The following is a 22,155-nucleotide window of genomic DNA, read 5'->3' as shown; positions in this document are numbered from 1 at the left end:
ATAACAGGAAAAATGGGGTGCCTTGGGAGGTGGTGGGTTTGTTCAAGTTTGGGTTGGATCAGATAGCCTAAGGCCCCTTCTAGCTCTAAAGTCTTCTAATTCCGATTCTCTGGTTCCAAAATGTCCCACAGGTAGGCAGGTGACAAGGTGTGGCTTGGGTGAGAGGTCAGTCCAGCCCTACCATTTCCAGGAATCACCCCAAATTAATTTCACCTCAGATGTGTCAAATTGTATGTTATTCTAGGCAGGGAAACGTCTTGAAGAGTAGAGAAAAGACAAGCAGCCCCAACATCCAATTCCAATTTGGACTCTGCAGGTGACAGACGCCAAACTGTGTGGCAGTGACAGACTGGTTGTGGGACTGTTTCAGGCTCCCCCTCATTCTTCTGTATGTCAAGAGGAGCTTTCCTGACAAACGAGAAAGAGGCTGGGTTGACTAGGACAGGAATACACAACAGTGCCCACTGACTGAACAGTAGCTACATTCTGAACAATGTGACCGGCTCTCAGCTAGGCCCCGGGAAGGGCAAACTCAGGTACCCCAGATGGGAAAGCTAGAAGCTTAATTTCTTCAGTGGGTCTTATCTTCTCTAATTATCCAATGGGGGCCAAATCTTGAGCTGTTTTTGGCTGGATTGCAATAAGGGAAGGCCCAGATTAAAGAGGGATTGAGTTGGTCCCTAAAAAGGCCACAGCAATCATTAGCAATTAACAGGCTGCTGATAGTAGAGTGTTCAAATTGATATAAGAATTCGAGGTGACAATAGGGCATCACAGAAGAAACAGAGTAGTGATAGAATGGTATAACAAAGAACAAAAGGAAGGCTTAATTCTTAACTTTGCTTGTTTTCTCTGGACAGGAAAGGACTGAACCAAAATGGCCAATAGGGAGATGATGTCCAACCAGTAATGGAATCTTCACTGTGGTTATTTGGTGGCAGTGTTGGGGAGAGAGCAAAAATGGTGGAATTGAATATCAGGAGACCTAGTTTCATTTCCCGCCTGAGACATTTACTAGCTTATTGAACATGGGCAAACCACTGGGAGATACCTCTCTGAGCCTCAGTTTCCTCATCTATAAAATGGGGAAAGTGTTTCACAAACTCTAAAGCATTATATAAATATGGCTTATCATTATTATTACTGTTAGTGATAGCTGCCACCTCTATCAATGGGATATGCTGAGTCTTCTACCCTGCCTGCCAGACAAATCAATGGCTTTCATTTCCAGAGAATTTCCAAGGAATGGTCCAAAATCACTCACATTTGTCCTACTGATCCACAAAATAAAGTTTTCTTGTTCCCTCTCTGTCTCTCTGTCTTTGCCTCTGTTTTTCTGTGTCTCTGACTGTCTCTGTCTTTCTCTGTTTCTCTCTGTCTCTGTCTGTCTCTCTCTTGGTCTCTCTGTCTCTGTCTCCCCCTATCTCTGTCTATCTCTGTGTCTCTGTCTTTGTCTCTGTCTCTGTCTGTCTCTGTCTCTGTCTCTCTGTTTCTGTCTCTTTCTGTTTCTCTTTTTGTCTCTGTCTATGTCTCCCTCTGTCTCTGTCTCTGCCTCTCTGTTTTTCTGTGTCTCTGACTGTCTCTGTCTCTCTGTTTCTCTCTGTCTCTGTATCTGTCTCTCTCTTTGTCTCTCTGTTTCCGTATCTGTCTCTCTCTCTGTGTCTGTGTCTCTGTGACTGTGTCTCTGTCTCTCTGTCTCTTTCTCTCTCTGTCTGTCTCTCTCTCCGTCTTTCTCTATCTCTGTCTCTCTCTGTCTCCCTGTCTCTCTCTGTCTCTCTCTGTCTTTCTGTCTCTCTGTCTCTGTGTCTCTCTCTCATAGAAGTGTGAGACCAAGTAATAGAGAACCAAAATTTGAACCCCACAGGTTTGACTACTCACTAGTGGGCCCACAGAGCAGGAAGGGCACATTACCTTCCAAAAGCTCTTCCAAAGCCCACTTCCTACTGCCCTGATCTATACCAACCTTCCTTCCCCTGGAGCCTCATCAAGCTCTGAGTTCCGAACCTCAAATGCTTTTTTCTTTAATGAAATTTCTTTATCTGCTGAATCCTCAAACTCAAAATATCTAAAATGAAATTTGTCAACTTCTCCCATAAACACATAGAGAACAAAGGAGGGCCTTATAAGAAAGTGTGAATTTCTTCATACAGTTTGTCTTTAAATATGTATTTCATTAAATTGAACAAGGGAGTAAGAAAACTGCAATTTTTGCATTTCTGCATTCGTTTTCTTCTGTGCGTCCAAAAAAAAAACTTCTAATGATGCTCTTTAATTGTGTGTAGTTAACACTCTCCACTTACCCCTCAATGCATTTCTCATGCACTAATTACATCTGATAATTATCCCAAGTGGTGTCTCATTCTTACACTACACTGTAAAGCCCCAGGAGTGACTAGCTAACGTTGCATCTCCCCCACTCACACAAAGCTGGCACACCTAAAATGTTACGAATGGAAACTCCTCAAACCTTCTTTTTGTTTGTATCCCTGGTGCCCAGCACAGTGTCTCACATATGTTGAATAATTAATTGATCCATCACTCCATGGTGGCCATGTGGTGTTGCCTGGTCCTTAGCAGATCATGAGAGCAGTGGTCCCTCGGTCTCCTTTATTCACAGAGGTGATGCTTCAAGAAATACTGGCTGTGGGGCAGTTGGACGGCACAGTGACTAAAACACCAGCCCTAGAGTCAGGAGGACCTGAGTTCAAATTTGGCCTCAGACACTTGACATTTACTAGCTGTGTGACCCTAGGCAAGTCACTTAACCCTAATTACCTCACCAAAAAAAAAAAGAAAAGAAATACTGGCTGCCTGTTAACAGATGCCCATTATCTCCTGCAGCCAATCAAATGGGCCATTTATTTTGAAAGCATCTATCAAGCACTCAACTCTGTACTAGGCCCCATGGGGGGAGAGTGAAAAGTAGAGACTGGGGATCCTGTTCTCTAGTAATTTGGGGTCTAGGTCAGAAGCCAAGGCATAAACAAGTGCAAAGTGAAAAAACATACAAGATTTAAATAACAGCTCAAGACAATAGGAGATGTGTCAGAAAAGAGAGTACATGATGAATTGCCCAGTGAGTGGTGGAGACAATAATTGTTATAGGAATTCAGAGCAGGCAGAATTATGTAAGCCTGCAGTGGTCAGGGAAGGTTTTATAGAGGTGGATGTGGGGTCTCAGGATGGAAGGATGAATAGGCTTTATTTAGATCCAGAGGAAGGAAGACTAGCAGGATAGTGAGCTAAAAGGTAGGAAAGGGCAAAGTGTCTTTTACAGATAGTGGGTAGAACCACCTTTTATTAAAAATAGCTCCAAGTTTTTTGGGGGCAGCTAAGTGGCAAAGTGGATAAAGTACCAGCCTTGGATTCAGAAGGGCCTGAGTTCAAATCCGGCCTCAGGCACTTGACACTAGCTGTGTAACCCTGGGCAAGTCACTTAACTGTCATTGTCCCACCCAAAAATAAAAACAAAAAAATAGCTCCAAGTTTTTGAGCATGGGTAACTAACAGGGAGGATGGTGGTGCCATCAATAGAAATGGGGATGTCCGGAGGGAAGCTAGTTTGAGGGAGAACTTTATGCATTTAGTTTTAGATATTTTGAGTTTGAGGATTTAGTATATGATTGGAAATGAACTAGGGCTCAGTAAAGAGGCCAGTATGATCCATTTCAATCAATATTTATTAATAAGTGTCTACTCTATGCAAGGCACTGTACTAAGCACAGTGATACAGTAATAAAAACCAAAATTCTAGCCCTCCACCGGAAGAAGATGTAAGCTGTACAAAAATGAGCAAAAGCTATTGTAAAGTGATTAATGTACAGCAATTTCTAAAGGGAGAAAGTGCTTATAACTGAGTGGGTAGTGTCAGGAAAAGCCTTGGGTAAAAGGGGGCATCTATATTGTGGTTTGAGATTCTATGCAGTAGAGATGAGGAGTGAGTGAATTCCAGACATGAAGAACCTCTTGGACAAAGGTACGTGTAGGATATGGGAGGTCTTATAGAGAGATAGGGAGTTATATGACATCAGATGAAAAAGGAAGGAGGGAGATAGACCGTAGAGGTCTTTGTTTTATCCTAGAAACCCTAGGGAGACATGGAATATTTTTAGTAGGAAGAGTTTCATGGACAGGTCACTATTTCAGGAATATCATTTCAGTAGCTCTGTCAGGACAAGAGCTTTTTTAAAAATGGGAACTCTCTGCATACAAGTGGTATTTGAAGCCTTGAGACCAAATGAGATCTTAGAGGTAGGGAAGGTAGAGAGATAAACAGATGGGAGAAGTGACCCTTCAGTAACACCCACATGTGAAAAGCAGAAGGAAAAGATAGAGAAGGATTGGTCACAGAAGTAGGAGGACAACCAGCATCCTCAAAGCCAAAGGAAGGGAAATTTCAAAAGAATGTTGCAATCAGGTTAAACTACAAATAGGTGATATTAAGAGATAAACAGGGAAAGTAATCAGAGAATATTCAAAGAAACCATAGATAATGAACCAAAATAAATAATGAAACCAAAGATAATGAACTAAAGACTTACCTGGGCCAACTGGCTCAGCAGCTAAACTCATAAAGGGAAAGTTAAGTGAATTGCAAAAAGACAACAATGTAATAATAATTATAGAAAACTTCAGAGAAGTGGGAAAAAATCTAAAGGAAAGACAAATATCAAAATGAAACAACTGTTAGAGTCAGAAAAGAAACCCTTATGGAATCTTTTGAATGAGAACAAATTTAAATATATATACATACACACACACACACACACACACACACACACACACACATATATATATATATCGCATGGTATCCTTTACAAAAACAGACCATTGGCACAGATAAAACTTCAAATGTAAAAAAAAAAATCCCATAAATAATAAGTTCATTTTTACAGACCATAATGTTATAAGAATTATAATATGGGAAATTCAAAACTGGAAAAATATAGTACTGGAAAAGACATCTGAATAATAAGCAGTAAATAATAAGAAACATGAAAATGATAAAATTGAAATTTCTGATATACTTAAAAATAGTCCCCAAAGAAAAATCATCTCTGAGAATACAGTTTTAACAGAATAGGGATGATTGATAAACTGAATATGCAATTTCAAAAATTAGAGGAAAAAACACAAATAAACTCAAAATAAGAACTATAGGAAAATGTTTAAATTAGAGGAGAAATAGATAAATTGGAAATGCAAATGGCTATAGAGTTTGATAAAACTAAAAGCTGGTTCTTTAAAAACTAACTGAAAAAAATTGATAAACCTTTAACTAACCTAAGAACAGTAAATACACCAAAATAAAAATGTACAAGATGAAATCACACACAAAATAAAGAACCTAATATACACAGATGCCAACAAACCTGAGAATTTATTTTAAAAAGAGGAATACTAAAAAATAATTTAAAATATCCAAAATAACAAGACATGAAAAAGAGATCTAATTTCAGAAAAATTAATTGAACTAGCCATAATATCGATTCAAACATGTTAAATAAAATCTTGGCAAAAAGACTACAGTAATATATCCAAAAAATCATTCATTAGTATCAAGTTGGATTTATACCAAGGATGCAAGGATGGTTCAGCGCTCAGAAAATAATTAACATAATTTATCATATCAAAACCAAAACTTCATGGTTACATAACCACGTGATTGTATCAGTAGATTCAGAAAAAGCAACAACAACATCCATCTATACTAAAACACCCAACAAAGTATAGAATTGGAGAGACTTTTTAACAATAAAAATAATTTATCTAAAACCAAATACTAATATCATATACAATGGGGAACTACTAGAAACTTTGTCAATAAAAATGGAAGAAAATCAAGGATATACCCTTCCCCTATGAATATTTGACCACGTTCTAGAAATGCTGGAGATAGCAACAGACATAAACACAGGTAAAGGAGACAAACCTATTTCTTTTTTCAGGCAATATGATGGTTAATGCAGAAAACCCCAGAGAGTTAGCAAAGTAGTGAATTGCAAAATAAATCCACAAATATCAATAACATTTCCATATTTCTACATCACAATAACAAAATCCAAAAGAAAACCATGAAGAGGGGTTAGATAACTATAAAATGCATAAAATACTTGAAGCCAGTCTGCCAAGGCACAGTCAAGACCTTGTAGTTTCAATTACAAAACACTTTTTAAAAAAATAATGGCTTAAATAACTGGAGAGAGAGTCAGTGCTCATGGCTAGGTTGCACCAATAAAAATGATGATACTACTGAAATTAATTTACAAATTTAGTGCTATACCCATCAAATTACCAAGAGGATACTTTTTAGAGCTAAATAAAAACAACAGAATTCATTGGGAGAGACATAAGATCTAGAATTTCATCAGAAATAATGAAAAAAAGGTAAAAGAAGCATTTTGAGATCTTATCTCAACAAAACTATCAGCAGATTAGATTAAATTAGACTGAACTCAACAACACAGTGTTCAACAAACCAAGGAATATAAAATAATTGGGGAGGGGTACTCCCTATTTAACAAGAACTACCAGGAAAACTGGAAAGAGATTCGCCAGAAATTAGATTTATTTAACTGATTAAACATCCACTTTGCGCCAGATTTAACCAGTATCTTGCACCATACATCACAACAAACTCAAAATAAATAAATGCATGTCCTGAATATTATCACATCCCACGCAAAAATAAGAATATTAAATATCTCACGTGCACACACACACAAAATCAGAAGACAGCCAGATCAGGTAGGTTCGCAGCTGTGATGAGAATTCTTTTTTTTTTTTTTGAAAGGCAATGGGGATTAAGTGACTTGCCCAGGGTCACACAGCTAGTAAGTATTAAGTGTCTGAGGCTGGCTTTGAACTCCGGTCCTCCTGAATCCAGGGCCAGTGCTTTATCCACTGCGCCACCTAGCTGCCCCCAATGTGATGAGAATTCTTTTTTTTTTTTTAGTGAGGCAATTGGGGTTAAGTGACTTGCCCAGGGTCACACAGCTAGTAAGTGTTAAGTGTCTGAGGCTGGATTTGAACTCAGGTCCTCCTGACTCCAGGGCTGGTGCTCTATCCACTGTGCCACCTAGCTGCCCCGAGAATTCTTAACCAAATAAGGAATAGAGGTGATAATAAGAGTTAAAATATTTTATTTTGATTATATGAAATCGAAAGGTTTGTGCACTAACAAAATCAACAAAAATAGCATACAAAGGTAGAGTTGATGTGAAAAAAATAACTGTATCACATCTCTGACAAGAATCTGATATTCAAGATATATTAGGAACTGATACAAATATATAACACCCAAAGCTAGTCTCCAGTGGATAAGTGGTCAAAAATATGAAGAAATGGTTCTCAAAAGAACCACAAACTATTAACAACCACAGGAAAGAATTTTCCTAGTCACTCATAAGAGAAATGGAAATCAAAAGAATTAGGCAGTTTTACCTCACCCTCAGCAGATTTGCCATCTTGGCAACTGTCTATGTTGATGGGGCTGTGGAAAGCCAGGAGCACCAATATCTTGGTAGTGGTGTCATGAATTAGTCCAAACACTCTGGAAAGTCATGTGGAATTATGCTAAGAATGTGACCAAAACATCCATACTCTTTGACCTAGAGATTCTGCTACCAGGCATACACACTCCTAGAGATGGAGGAGAGAAAAAGGCCCCATATACATCCAAATATTCATAGTAGCCCTTTCTTTGTAGCAGAGAACTGGAAACAAAGTCCATTGTGTGGGGAATGGCTCAACACACTGTGGTATATGAATGTCATGGAATATTACTATGCCATAAAAATTATAAATATGAAAATCAGAGGGAGGTCTAGGAAGACATATACTGCTGTGAAGTGAAACAAGGAGAGCCAATAAAACAATATACATGCCTTCAACAATGTTTGTCCTTCATTCCCAAAGAGGACCATGACATTGGGAGGTTATGTCATGACTTATAGTAAATTGGATTTAACTGAGGGAGGGCTGTGCAAGGTCACCAACCTCACTCTCTCCTCCAGAGCTGGTTCAGTGGCAAGATATAAATAAGGGGGCAGCTAGGTGGCGCAGTGGATAAAGCACCGGCCCTGGATTCAGGAGTTCCTGAGTTCAAATCCGGCCTCAGACACTTGACACTTACTAGCTGTGTGACCCTGGGCAAGTCACTTAACCCCCATTGCCCCGCAAAAAAAAAAAAAAAAAAGATATAAATAAGGATGGCCCCAGATATTTAAGGCAATGGGGATTAAGTAACTTGCCCAAGGTCACATAGCTAGTGTCTGAGGTGAGATTTGAACTCAGGTCCTCTCAACTTCAAGGCTAGTGCTCTATCGGCTGCAGTGCCACCTAGCTGCCCCACACAATAATGTAAATGCAATCAACAAAAATCACAACCAATTGCTGTGTAATTACAAAGACCAAGGCTTATAAGCAAAATACATAGGAGAATTGATTAACCAACAAGCATTTATTAAGCACCTATGGAGGTGGAACACAACATTTACTGACTTCTAAAAGGATGGCTCACTGAGTGGGAGGGGGAGGAAGGTTATTTAAAAATAAGAGATCAATAAATACTTTTAAAATCAGGAGCTAGCACACTAGACATCAGCTCAGAAAGAGGAGCAAGGAAATCCGCACTTATTAAAGTGCTTCGGGGCAGCTAGATGGCGCAGTGGATAGAGCACTGGCCCTGGAGGCAGGAGGATCTGAGTTCAAATCCGGCCTCAGACACTTAACACTTACTAGCTGTGTGACCCTGGGCAACTCACTTAACCCCCATTGCCTCACTAAAAAAAAAAAAAAAAGTGCTTATTATGCGCTGAGCACATTTGCTTTACAAATATTTGTCCAGGTTTACTTCTCGGTTCTGTCAATGGCTAGCAACGTGATTGTGGGCAAATCATTTTACCACCCTAACCCTCAGCTTCCTTATCTGGAAAATGAAAAGAATACATACATTCAGTGTTTTAACAAGATTTCAGAAATGTTAACTATTAAATATGAAAGTGGGTGTGGTCAATTCAGTGGGCCACTGAATTCTTTGGATGTTTTCTGGGAGTGAACTAAAGGGTTGTCCTGATACCACTAGACATGAGATGGAGACCCCATGAACCAGCTTTGTGGAGGCCCAGGTGAGAATCTTGGAGATTTTCCCAGAGGAGATTCTGGGTTGGGGCAATGAGCCAAAGAGATATTGATTCTTTAGGGCTGCTCTCTCATGCAGACTAGGCTATAGTACCTCACCACAGGTACCCTGCCCAGTGGCCTTCCCATGGCAGTAGTATAATGAAAAGAGTGGAGGTTTCAGAGTGAGGAAATCTGGGTTCAAATCCTACCTGTGTAACAATAAGCAAGTCACTTCCCCTCCCTGGGTCTCAGTTTCTGGAAAAAAAAAAGAGGTTGGACTTGATGACTTCTGAGGTCCCTCTTGGCTCTAATCTGCCATCCCATAAATCTCTTCTCCCTGCTCCTCTTCCAATTATATGTCTATCCATATCTGTTTCTTCCATGCTGTGTTCCCAATAGAATATAAGCTGCTTCAAGACAGGAGCTCTTAAAGTAAATGCTTAATCAATACTTGAATTGATTTTTCTTCTTTTTCTTTTTCTTTTTTTTAAATACTTGATTGAGGAGTGAGCATTCCTTGCACATGTGGGACTTGAATCCACTTGTCTGCCCTCCCCAGGTGCACAATGGATGGGACCCACTTCCCCTTCCCCTAACTCTTCCCCAAATAGTGGAAATGGAGTGATGGCCCTCTTGTCATCAGCAGCACTATCACTTGTGGCACTGTACCAGCTGCTTTGAAGCCTGCTGGAGACCTGGCAGCATAGGGAAGGTAGAGTCCCCTGCCTCCTCAGAGCCAGGACCAGATGTGCTGGGCACCTTTCAGTCACACACTTATATCCTCCCCTTCATGGCCAGCAGCAACCACGGGTCAGACAGCTGCTGGGGTACACAAGGGATAAGGTGGTCTTACAAAGAGCAGCAGGGAGAAATGCCAGTTTTGATTACATCTCCACCCAACTCAGGATCTTTTGATGGCTCCCAATTGCCTTAGAGAAAATTTAATTAAAACTCCTCAATTGAGTTCCAAGGCCCTCCCCCGCAAACACACAGCCCTAATACTAACCAACAATAATTGGAATATGATGAGGATCCTTCCCCCTCCCCCAATCATTTTAGAGCAGAAGTTCTTAGTGTATCAGTGAGACTTGATGGAATGAAACCCGTAACTGGAATGTGGCTTTGGAAGAGTAATATCTTATTCAAAAGAAAAAGGATAGCTAAAAGAGGCATGAGAGTAGGTGGTTCGGTGGATAGAGCACTGGGATTAGAATTAGGAAGACCTGAATTCAAATCTGGCCTCAGACACTTTTCCCCCCTTTTTTTGGAGGGTCAATAAGGGTTAAATGACTTGCCCAGGGTCACACAGCTAGTATCAAGTGTCGGAGGCCAGATTTGAACTCAGGTCCTCCTGAATCCAGGGCCGGTGCTCTATCCACTGTGCCACCTAGCTGCCCCCTTGGCCTCAGACACTTACTGTTTGCCTCCATTTCCTCACCTGTAAAATGAGATGGAGAAGGAAATGGAAGCCATCTTGGCCAATAAAACCCAAAATGGGATCATAGAGTCAGACACAACTGAAACAAATGAACAACAACTACAAAAGGGGCATGAGGGAGCATTATGGTAAGAAGAGAGACTAAGGTGAGGAAATCAAGAATCAGAGGAAAGAAGCATAGTAAAGGAAGAAGAAACAAAAGCAATATTCTGTCCTAAGAGTACACTACAGACCACCTGGTCAGAAAGAAGAAATAAATGAGTGCAAGAAACAGATACCAAGCCTAGCAGAATCATCAACTTGAAAGGTGTGCAGTAGAGTACCCCCAATGATGTGTGTATTTGGTCCTGTGTTGTTTAACATTTTTAAAAGTGTTTTATTATTTTCCAGTTACAAGTAAAGATAGTATTCTTTTTTATCATAAAAGTATTTCATTTTCCAGTTACATGTAAAGATAGTTTTCTTTTTTATAATAAAAGTATTTTATTATTTTCCAACTACATGTAAAGATAGTTTTCAACATTTGTTTTCATAAGATTTTTAGTTCCAAATTTTTCTCCCCCCCTCCCTTCCCTCCCCCCCTCCCCAAGACAGAAAGCAATCCAGTATAGGGTTGTTTAACATTTTAATCAATGACTGGGTTAACTGTGTAGATACTTGTCAAATATTCAGATGATACAAAGTTGGGAGCGAAAGCTAACACAATGGATATCAGGATACCAAAGGATCTTGAGAGGCTAGAATACTGGGCTAAATCAAACAAGATGCAATTTAATGTTGATGCATGTCAAGTCTTACACTTGGGTTCAAAAATCAATTTCACCAAGTACAATATGGGAGAGACACTGTTGGACAAGGGTTTGAAGAAGATATAGGGACTTCATGGCAATACAAGGCTCAATGAGTCCAAAGTGTGATATGCGCAGGCTAAAAAAAAACCCACTAGTGTGCTCTTAGGCTCTAATAGAAGAACTTCCAGGAAGAAAGAGAATAGTCCCTCTGTGTTGTGCCTGGTCAGAATGTACCTATAGTATTGTGATTGTCTGGCCTCCATTTTAGGAAAGACACTGATAAGCTGGGGTATCCAGAAGGATGAGCAAAATGGGATCAATTGAAGGGAGTGGGATGTTCAACCCTGGCAGGGGGGAGGAGGAACAGAGAGCATTAAGCTTAAGTCTTTGGCCTCAGTGGATAGAATCAGGAGCAATGGGTAGGAATTGCAAAGAGGTAGATTTGGATTGTTTTCAGGAAATTCTTACAAGGAAGAGCCATCCAAGGGTGTAATGGGAGGTAGGCCTTATTTGCTGGATTTCAAGGAGAGACTGCCTATTGGGCAAACTGTAATGAGAATTCTGGGGGGAGGGTAATATGGGGTTAAATTGGGCTAGTTGGATACTGGCAACTCTGAAATTCTGTGATTTTGCATGAAACCTGGTAAGTGCTGACCTTGGAGGCAGGAAGACATGGATTCAGATCCTACCTTTGATACCAGCTTTGTGATCATGGACAAGTCTTCAAGCTCCCTGGGTCTTTACAAAATGAGGGGGGGGGGTTAGACCAGATGGTCTCAAAGTCCTTATCAGCCCCAAATCTTTGATCCAATGACTGATTCTTCCAGATCATTTAGCAATAAGCTCTGCAGGGGGGTGGGGTGGAGGGGTGGAGGAGGGGAACCGTCACCCTGGGGTCTCCGAAATGAAGATTAGATTAGAGATGCAGAATTCCAGAATTAGACATGGATTCTCAGACATGGCTAATGTGTTCATTTGTCTTACTTGACAATACATACATATTTGTTACAAGGGAAGATGTCTATTTGGACTGTGGCTTAGTGACTGGGCTGGATATGCCCCTCGAAAAGCATCAATAAAACATTAATTCTTTTAAGAGCCCATCTCTGGATGGCTGAACTGCGCCCGAATCTCTTGACCCAGACTCACCCATGTCACTTACCGCCTCTCACCCCGCCCCCCCCCCAGCTATTGGGGCTTTGCAATCGGGTGGGCAGAGAGCCCGAACTGCATTCTCCACGGGGCCCTGACTCCCGAGGCAGTTCATTCTGCAGCACTGGGTTAGAGAATAACCCCACCTCCAGGCAAGGAGAAAAAACCCAAGAGGGCCTTCAGGAAAAGGGAGGGGGCACAGAAGGGGGAGGGGGGAAGGGGAGTGAGTCTGACAGACATGAGAACATTCACCGCAGCCAAGAAAGCTTTGATGGTAGTTGCAAGGGTTAAAGGTGATGGCTGCAACCACCGAGGGAGGCTGAACAGTTTGGCCCTGCAAAGATTTCAGTGACAGTTGATGGCGCGCAGAATGCATTGGCCGCTGGGGCGTGTGGAGACATGGCTACAAGTGTTGGGAACGCCCGTCGCACTGCCAGCCAGCTGCGTTGCAGTCTACACCTGCTTGGGGATGTTAGTTGTATGGACCTGGGGGCCTCCGTTTTTATGGCCAAGCAGGGCAGGTGGTGTAGCTGCAGTCATATGCACCTGCATCATACCCCAACCCCCTTCCCCCTTTGAGCAAACATCAGTGACAGGGGCGCGCAGCAGTCTCTATGTAGGTAGGTAGGTGCTTGGGGCGGGGGAGGGGGGGCACCCCTGGCTCTGAGTTTATGTACCTGGGCTTCCCAAGCCAGGGTGGTGCTTCCTTCAGTCTAAGTGATGTGGCACACGGGGGTAGAGATGTGCTGTGACCGCTGCCCCAGAAGTCTTGCACATGTTTAGACAGTGGTTTGTAGCCCGCCAAAGGCAAGCATGTTTTCGAGAGAATCCAGTTCAAGTTGCCCCCCATCTCTCTCTCTGTGTCTCCAGCCTGTGCACCCGGCTCCTTGCAAGCGAGACGCGCACGCACTCAGAAGCTGCATAATGACCGCGCTTCCCCCCCCCCGCCACCCCCCCCCCGGGGGCCGGCTGCTAGCCGCCTAAGAAACCCTCGGCGCGCGCCCGCCCGTCCAGGGAGACCCAGAGGAAACGAGGTGCTGGCACAGCCGGCCCCGAAGCCCAAGAGGAGAAGCTGTGCGCGCCGCCCCCTCCCCCCAGTGCTGGTGCCCCCATGCCCCTCTTCCCCTGGCCCACCGGCCGGCCGGCCGTCGGTACCCTAGGGCGCGCAGAAGCGGCGGCTAGAAGCAGCCTCGGGCAGGGAGCCCTGTGCGCCCCCCACGCCCCGGCAGCCTATCTTCAGGAGCCCCCTCCCCGGCTCCCTTCTCGTGGGGGGGGGCGAGTCCTACAAGGGCAGCCCGGGGGAGGGGGCGCTTGAGGCGCAGTGCCGAGCTGGGTCGCGCCTGGTAGCGCCGGGCCTTGGCCTTGGTCCTGACCGCGCCACGCCGCACCTCCACTTACCGTCTCCGAGGTCTTCCCTCTTCCTCCTCTTCCTCCTCCGTCCTCCGCGGCGGCGGCGGCGGCGGCGGTGGCGGCGGCGGCGGCCCGAGCGAGCTAGCTGCGGTCCCGGCACGAGGCCGCCATGGCCCGGGGCTTCAGTGGCGGCGGGCGCCGGGGGCTGCCGGCCCGGGACGCTCGGGGCTCGGGCGCGGGTGGCGGGCTGCGAGCAGGGAGGCAGAGGCGCGCGCGGGCTGCTCGGCGGGGCTCCATGGCTGCGTGGCGGCGGGGTTCACCATCGCGCCGGCTGCGGGGAGGGAGTGCGGCGGCTGGCGGGGAAGCAGCCGGACGGCGGCGGCGGCGGCGGGGGCGAAGGAGGAAAGGGAGGGGGGAGGGGAGGGGAGGGGAGGGGGAGGGGGAGGAGGAGGGAGGAAAAAGGGAGGCGAGAGTGGGGGAGCCTTGCCCAAGGCTTCTTACTGTGGTCCACGGGCTTCGCTCTGTCCCCCCCTCCAATATGCAAAGGCTTAAAAAGCGCTAAAAATAAACAGAAAGTGGACTACGTCAAACAACAACCGCACAGATGTGGCCAACATCTGCCGGCTCCCAGAAGCTTCCCCAGTCCGGTCCGGTCCCGTCCCGTTGCGTCCAGTCGCGTCTTGCCCGTCCCGCCCGCCCATCAGTCCGTCTGTCCAACCCTGTCCCGCCCCGTCCCGTCGCTGCCGCAGGCCGGCTGCTCCAACCTGGAGGCTGGGAGCGGGCGTCAGGCTGGACTTCTTCTCAATTCCAAATTGAGAAAGAGGGGGGAAAAATCTCTGCAGAGGCGGAGGGGCGGGCACCGCCCCCCCCAACACACACACACAGACACACGCACACGCACACACAGACACACACACACCCCACACACTCTCCAGCCCACGCTAGCCCCCAGCTCGGTCCGCTCCCTGCGCAGCTCCAACCACCCTGGCCCAACCCGGCCAGCCGGGCACCGCACCTGGTCTGTGCCAGTCTGCCTGCCTGCCTGCCTGCCTGTCTGTCTGTCTGTCTGTCTGTCTGCCTGTCTGTCTGTCTCTCCCTTCTCAGCAGCCGCCGCCACTGCTGCCGCCGCAGCAGCTGGAAGGAGCGCGAGTCGGGGAGCCCCGGCCGGCGGCGGCCGGCGGCAGCGAGCAGCCTAAGCAGTCTGCCAACTAACGGGGAGGTCTGCTTAGAGCATGCGGCTGCTTGGGCGAGAGGGAGGGGAGTGAGGAAGGATGCTGAAGGTGTGCGTGTATGTGTGCGTTCACCAGCAGATGGAGGGCGTGTGCGCACACACACACACACACACACACACACACACACACATACATGCACACGCATCTGAGAACGGGGGCGCGCGCGCACAGGCACACACACACACACACACACACACACACACACACACACACACACACACACACCAGCCAGGGTAGAGCTAGGCACATACCACAGTACACGATGGATGATGGTCTGAGGGCTTTTCTCTCCGAGGCTCGGAGAGAATACTAAATACAGCAGAACCGAGACTGGGAGCGCTAGTTCTCTGGGGACCCCCACCCCACATGCCCAGATCCCCCTGGGCAGGGTAGCATTGGGACCCACCAACAGAGACTGCCTCCCTAACGCGGAAGGAGTGGCATTTGGAAGGAAGGGTGGCGACGTGCCAGAAAGAAGGGAGAAGCTGGGGCAAGGAGAGGATCCCTGTATGTGTCTGCTGCTCTCAGACAAAGAGTGGCTATTCCTGAGTGTCACAGTCACCCCAAAGGGACGCCAAGATCTAGTACTGAGCCAGGAGTCTTGGGTCATTTAGGCCTCCTCGGGGTTTCAAGGTTTGAAGGCTCTTTCCCTCTTCTCCTTCCCTGTGGGGAGGGTGTATCAGAAAAGCTGTTTCCCGCCTTAGCATATAATGACAATATTTTCTTAAAGCCCCAATACAAGGGGTCTCCCGGATGGCCCGAGGCCCCTTCTGTCTCTAAATCTATAATCCTGTGGAGATGACGCCCAAGACACCTAAGAGGGCCTTGTGTCAGACAAGAGGGTTGAACTCTAGGACCAGGTCTCTGCTCCTTCCTCCCCACAGCTGAAATCAGCAAAGGGAGGTCACTTTGGGCACTGCATATCCTATACATTAAATGGCCCCCTTCTTACAGAGGATGAATGGAAAGTCCTGGCATTCGGTGGAAAACAACTGGGCACGGGAAAAAGCAAACAAACCAATGAATGAAAATGAATGGAGTCAACAATTTACGAGCCTAAGAAATGCTGATTAAATTAGACACACGCACATTCCAGCACATGCAACCACATACATGCCGACAGGCAAGGAAAGACCCTCACGCACCCCAGCTCGAAGATGCACAGACTGAACAGGCTCAAAGAGAAATGTCAAGAGAGAGAATGACTCAGACTTCATTTCTAATCCCTTCACATCAGGGAAGTGAAGAGCAGACCTCTCAGGTCTCAGGGGATGAGGGGGAGCAGCTGCCCAGGATGGATAAGGTCACTAGGAGGCAGGCAGCTCAGTCAAAGGCTGGTGCAGGGATCCTCTGGGGGAAAAGCAGATACAAGGTGGAGCCCCTTCTGCCTATATCACCTCATGCACCACTTTGGAGGCTGCAGGAGTTATGCCTTCATTATATTAATGACACACCAACAAGTCAAGAAGAGGTGGAGGGATGGGAGGAGGAGGAGGTGGACATTTGGCTCCGATGGTCCTGGTCAGGTTGTTTCACAAAAATTGAATGTTTCATAATCATCTACTAGTATTTAAATCAACAAATTCGGTTTAGTTCAGATCAGAGGCAACTTGCCATTTCCCTTAACTTCTGGGCAACTGACTTCGTCCCTCGGCCTCGATTTCCTCCTCTGTAAAACAAAGGGGTCATATTCAGTGGCCTCTAAGGTTCCTGGTCTTATGTCACCAAGCCTATGTGAATATGGAAAGGGTTTTTTTTTTCCCTTAACACATGCCCACTCTTATGCCCAATAAGCTAAAATTCTTGAGAGTAAGGACCCTTTTCCTGCCTGTCCTTGTATATTTAGCACCTGGTAAGTATAATGTCTGGCACGTACTATGTATTTAATACTTACACACAACCACAGCTCTCTTTTCAGCCTCTCAGTGTGGCACCCCCTCTGGGGTAAGCCCAAAATCTCTCACAGATTGAGCCTCCCAGGGGTGTCCACTCCTAAAACCATTGCTCATGAGTCCCTCCCAACAAACCAATGGGTTTGCATTCAATGGTCAACCAACTGACAATAAGCTCAGAGCAAAGGTGCTACTGAAAGGGGAGAGCATTAACGGCATTAGCAAAGCATTCTCCCATCAACCTGAGGTACACCCTCCCACAAACACCCACAACAGCAGCAAGAAGAGTGGGCACATACACAGAATAACATAGAATACACCAGCAGAGAAGACACACATGTAGGGGATACATGTGGCCAAGGCAACTCACCCCTCTGATGCTGCGGGACCCCGATATCCTATTCCTTCTGGTGCTGTCCTCACCCTGCTCTCCCTTGGGCATGCCATCTCTGCTGGGCAGGCCCTCAGCTGGGCTCCCTAGGTCTGCTCCTCTCCACAGCTCAGCTCTCTCCACCTTCTTGACTTCTTGCCGATTCACTTGACTAGCAGATGAGATTCTTGCTCCAGTGGATGCTGCCAGGGAGGGGAGAGAGAAATCCCCTCTCCTCTTGCCAAACTCTTCCCGAACAGTTTCTCTACTGACTGGCTTCTTGGAAAGTCTGTTCAAACTGCAGAGCTGGCTGCCTTTTTATAGGCCACCAGGGGTGGGGCTAATCCTTAGCCAACCAATGATTTCGAAGGCCTATAATGCTAGCAAATTGATTAAAGTTAAATTCTTAAAGGAGCAGTCGATTTTTTTGCAAACTCAGACTGGCTCACTCTCAGTTCACTTTACAATGTGCACACAGATTACTCAGGGTATGACAACCCAACCTCTCGTACTCTTTACAAGGTGTGTAAAATTCAAAAGGAGGGCAATTTTTTTTTTTTTTACGATGTACAGATTCAACTCCTTCAACACTAAGTGACCATTACATTCTGTAATCTCCTCAAGCAAGTTGGGGAGACTCAGTGTTCTGGGGGTACCCTAATCATCTCCCCAATCATTTCAAATGGGAGCAAGAGTTCCCTGGGACAGAATTTCATGACAAATTAATTTCAACAAAGATGTTCTGGATGTCAATTTCCTACTGAAATTATGAAAATGAAAATAAGTAAAATGGTGTGGGAGGATTATGTCATGGCTTCCCAACCTGGAGTATACGCATTCCCAGTAGTATAAGAAGCTTTTACAGGAATGTGGGGAATATTGGGTATATGACCATATTTTCCTATTGAAATATTCCCAAAATAATAATGTCAGGGGGAACATTATATAACAAATGAAGTTGTCTTTATGAAAAAATAATTAATGTCTTATTTATTTCTTCTGTGTATGTGCATGGTGAACTCTAAAATTTATTTCCTTTTTTGTCCAATAACGGGTAGAAAAAGGTTTGCTGAAAATCAAATGGGACCAAAAAAGGTTGGGAATGCTAACACACCAGAAGCCTCATCTCTTCTGATTTCTGCAGTGAGATGGAGATGCCACCCCTCCCCCAATACAGAACCCGGGCTTAAGTGAATCAGGGAATGCTAATCCCTTTCCCAACAGCATGGAGGAAGGGAAAGGAAAGGAGGGGGGGTCAAACAGGATGACCTCTGAGGTGCCTTACAATTCTAACATTCCCTTGAGCAGAGGCAGGCTCCCAGAGACTCTCACAGATCTATTTCTAAGCCTTTTCACCTCTATGAATGTGATGGGCACCTCTGGTCAAACCCAACTCCTCTTTAAATGATAGTACAATGCTAAAATATCTCCACACTGGGTAACACACTGACCCATGAGCATATCAACAAATCAGGTGGTTCCGTGGAAAGAGCAGGAGTCTGGTTCTGCATTCAGAAGGCCTGGGTTCGAATCTTCCCTCTGATACTTAGAATGGGTATGACTTCTGACGAGTCAGATCTTCCTGATTCTAAGTCCAACACTCTCTCCACTAGTTCCAGCTCTTGGTTTCTTCCTCTGTGTTATCTTGGGCAAGTCACCTTAACACCCTCGACCTCAGTTTTTTTCTCTGTAAAATGAAGTGGTGGGGAGTTGGACTCTCTGAGGTCCCTTCCATCTTTTTTGTTTGTTTGGTTGGTTTTTTGCGGGGCAATGGGGGTTAAGTGACTTGCCCAGGGTCACACAGCTAGTAAGTGTTAAGTGTCTGAGGCCAGATTTGAACTCAGGTACTCCTGAATCCAGGGTCGGTGCTTTAACCACTGTGCCATCTAGCTGCCCCAGTCCCTTCCATCTTTAGAGCTATGAAGCAACTTGGTATAGTAGAAGATGCTAGATGTGAGGTTAGGAAGATGTGAGTTTGAATCTTACCTCAGACATATCACATACCCATTTTGTACCTCAGTTTCTTCATCTGTAAAATACACATAAATCATAGCACCTCCTCCACAGGGTTGTAGTGCAGTCTCGAATGAGATGGAATATGCAAAGAAAGAACTTTGCAAGCATTTTATATAAGCAACTATGTGGAGGACAGATTGAAGAGGGGAGAGGCTGAGTCAGGCAAGTGTTGGAGTAGTCCAGGAGAGAAGTGACAAGGCCCTAAACTAAGGTAGTGGCCCCATGAGTGAAGAGAAAGGGACAACTAATTGGGGGGAGGGGGATCAAGGATGACTCAGAGATTACAAACCCCAATGGGAGATTAGTGGCATCTTAACTGGGGGAGGGATGAGGGGGAAATGATGAGTTCCATCTTCACCATGTTGAATTCAACCTGTGATTTCATTGTCGTGGGGAGTTTACCAACGGATTGCTGGTTTTGCAGCTAAGTCTTCAAGAGTTGCTTGGGTCAGGGGACAGCTAGGTGGCGCAGTAGATAGAGCACCAGCCCTGGAGTCAGGAGGACCTGAGTCCAAATCCAGCCTCAGACACTTGATACTTACTAGCTGTGTGACCCTGGGCAAGTCACTTAACCCCAATTGCCTCACCAAAAAAATAAATAAATAAAAGAGTTGCTTGGGTCACTAAGAAGTTGTCTCACAGTCAATATGCTTGAGAGGCAGGGCTAGACCCCAGATCCCATTGACTCCTAAGACAGATCGTAGAGAGCTAGATAGTAGTGAGTAGACTAACCACTACTTCCTCTGGATAAGAGCTCAACACGCTGACGGGAGCTATCCAGCAGGCAACTAGAGAGGGTCCAGAGCTGTTTGCAGATTTCACTAGAGAATCAGGATACATCTACTTAGCTAAAAGTAAAATCAGCTCTATTGGCCTTTTGGCATGCTTTTGTTGCATGCTGGGAGATTACTCAGTTAAAATGGAAAATATATCCTTTGTTATCTGGGATGGCTCTCTGGGAGTAGGGAGGAGGAAGGAAAATGTAGGCGATATCAAAACAAAGGTTAGCAACATCAATTTATTTTTTTAAATAGGAAAAGTAATTTTCCTTAAAGGGGCAATGCATTAAGAGGAAGGTGGGATGGAAAATTGGGAGGCAGAACAAAATTATGGTCTTTGACTGTAATGGAATATTATTGTGTGTTAAGAAGTGGAAAAAAAAATGGTTTCAGATAAGACATCTACAGACCAATATAGAGTACAATGAGCAGAACCAGGAGAACAATTTATACTATAGCATCGACATTGTAAAAAATAACAATTTTGAAGGACTCAAGATCTCTGATCAAAGCAATGACCAACCACGATTGCAGAGGAATGATGCTGACTCATGCTACCCCCTCTTGACGGAGAGATGATAGATATAAGATGCAAAATGAGACACATAATTTGGGAAAATTTGGTTTTTTCAATTATGCTTATTTAATAAAAGGCTTTTGTGGTTTTTTTTTCTTTTTCAGGGGGGAGGGGATGTTGTTGTTCAATTGTTTTTTTCAGTCATGTCCAACTGTTTGTGAGCCTATTTGGAATTTTCTTGGCAAGGATACTGGACTGGTTTGCCATTTCCTTCTCCAGCTCATTTTACAGATGAGAAAACTGAGGCAAACAGGGTGAAATGACTCACCTGGGGTACCCAGCTAGTAAGTGTCTGAGGACGGATTTGAACTCAGGTCTTCCTGATTACAGGCTCAGCACTTTATCCCCTGCAGCACCCCATAGTTACCATTCTAGCATCCCTACAATCAAGATTTATTTAACAAAGAACAAAAGAGAAGAAATCTAGCCCTTTTGTCATTGTGATGACCAGATTTCACTTTGAAGAAACCGAGGCAAACAAGGTTAAGTGACTTGCCCAAGGTCACACAGCTAGTAGGCGTCTGAGGACAAATTTGAACTCAGAAAGATGAATCATCCTGACTCCCATCACTCTATCCACTGAAGTGCCACGTAGCTGCCTAAATCCCACCTCAGATATTTATGACCTGTGTGAACATGAGCACCCTGGCCCTGGTTTTTCCATTTTCTAGGACATTTGCTTATCATTCTCTTGTATAAGAGTTCTAAGTCTTCTTTGTGTCCCAGAAACCTTGGACAGCCTGAGGAAGCCAATGGATTGCTTCTCAGAATCAAATTTGTAAGCATAAAACAAAAACATAGGATTTCAAAGGAGATCTATTATATTAAAATACAGTTCTCAAAATATTTTTAAAACAAGGTCACAGACCCCAAATTAAGTGAACTACTTACTCTAGGGGGGATGTCTCAACCACATACCAAAACTGAGGGGAGTCCTGGACTAGGAGAATGGTGGCTGTCATTCAAACATTGTGTAATGTTGGATAACTTAGAACAAAAAGTGGCTACTATCCAGAATCTATGTAGGAGAATTGCATCTTGGAATATAATTTATCATGTGCAGAGGCTGCTTATGTTAACTTAATCCCTCCAAGCTCTCTATGCCCTGTCCCAGAATGTATCAATAAATCAATAAACATTTAATCAGTGAATGCCATGTGCTAGTTAATGTACTGGATTGGGAATATGCTCCCAATAACCAAGCCATAAAGAGCAACTTTTGCACCTGGGGTATTTACTACAACTGATTCCTTCCACCTCCAGGATTCTATAAAACAGGCCCCAGAGAAGGGGTCACAGGTGGGGAATGCTCACAAAGGTGCCCCTGGCCTGGAGATCAATTGTAGAAGGTCATGAGGACGGAGCCTACTTTCCAGCTTTTCCCCAGTCTCTAAGTCAGCCCAGATGCCTACTGTGGTCAAATAGACCATTCTCT

General features: G+C 44.9%; 1 protein-coding gene across 6 annotated transcripts in view; it reads right to left on the bottom strand.

Moving 5' to 3' along the window:
- The window catches only part of FRMPD3 (FERM and PDZ domain containing 3), a 118,586-nt gene extending 100,981 nt beyond the window's left edge, over positions 1-17,605 (bottom strand). For 5 of the 6 annotated variants that reach the window (XM_043974776.1, XM_043974774.1, XM_043974778.1 and 2 more), the window contains exon 1: positions 17,349-17,605. The gene's annotated coding sequence lies outside the window, so the exon portion shown is untranslated. Of the gene's footprint in view, positions 1-13,181; positions 13,281-17,348 lie in introns of those variants that run through there. The other variant, XM_043974775.1, reaches the window with a different exon arrangement.
- Positions 17,606-22,155: the final 4,550 nt, after the last annotated feature.

The sequence above is a fragment of the Dromiciops gliroides genome, chromosome X (assembly GCF_019393635.1).
Source record: "Dromiciops gliroides isolate mDroGli1 chromosome X, mDroGli1.pri, whole genome shotgun sequence".
NCBI lineage: Eukaryota > Metazoa > Chordata > Mammalia > Microbiotheria > Microbiotheriidae > Dromiciops > Dromiciops gliroides.
The sequence above is the reverse complement of the archived record's forward strand: the minus strand, read 5'-3'. Positions and strand labels throughout refer to the sequence as shown.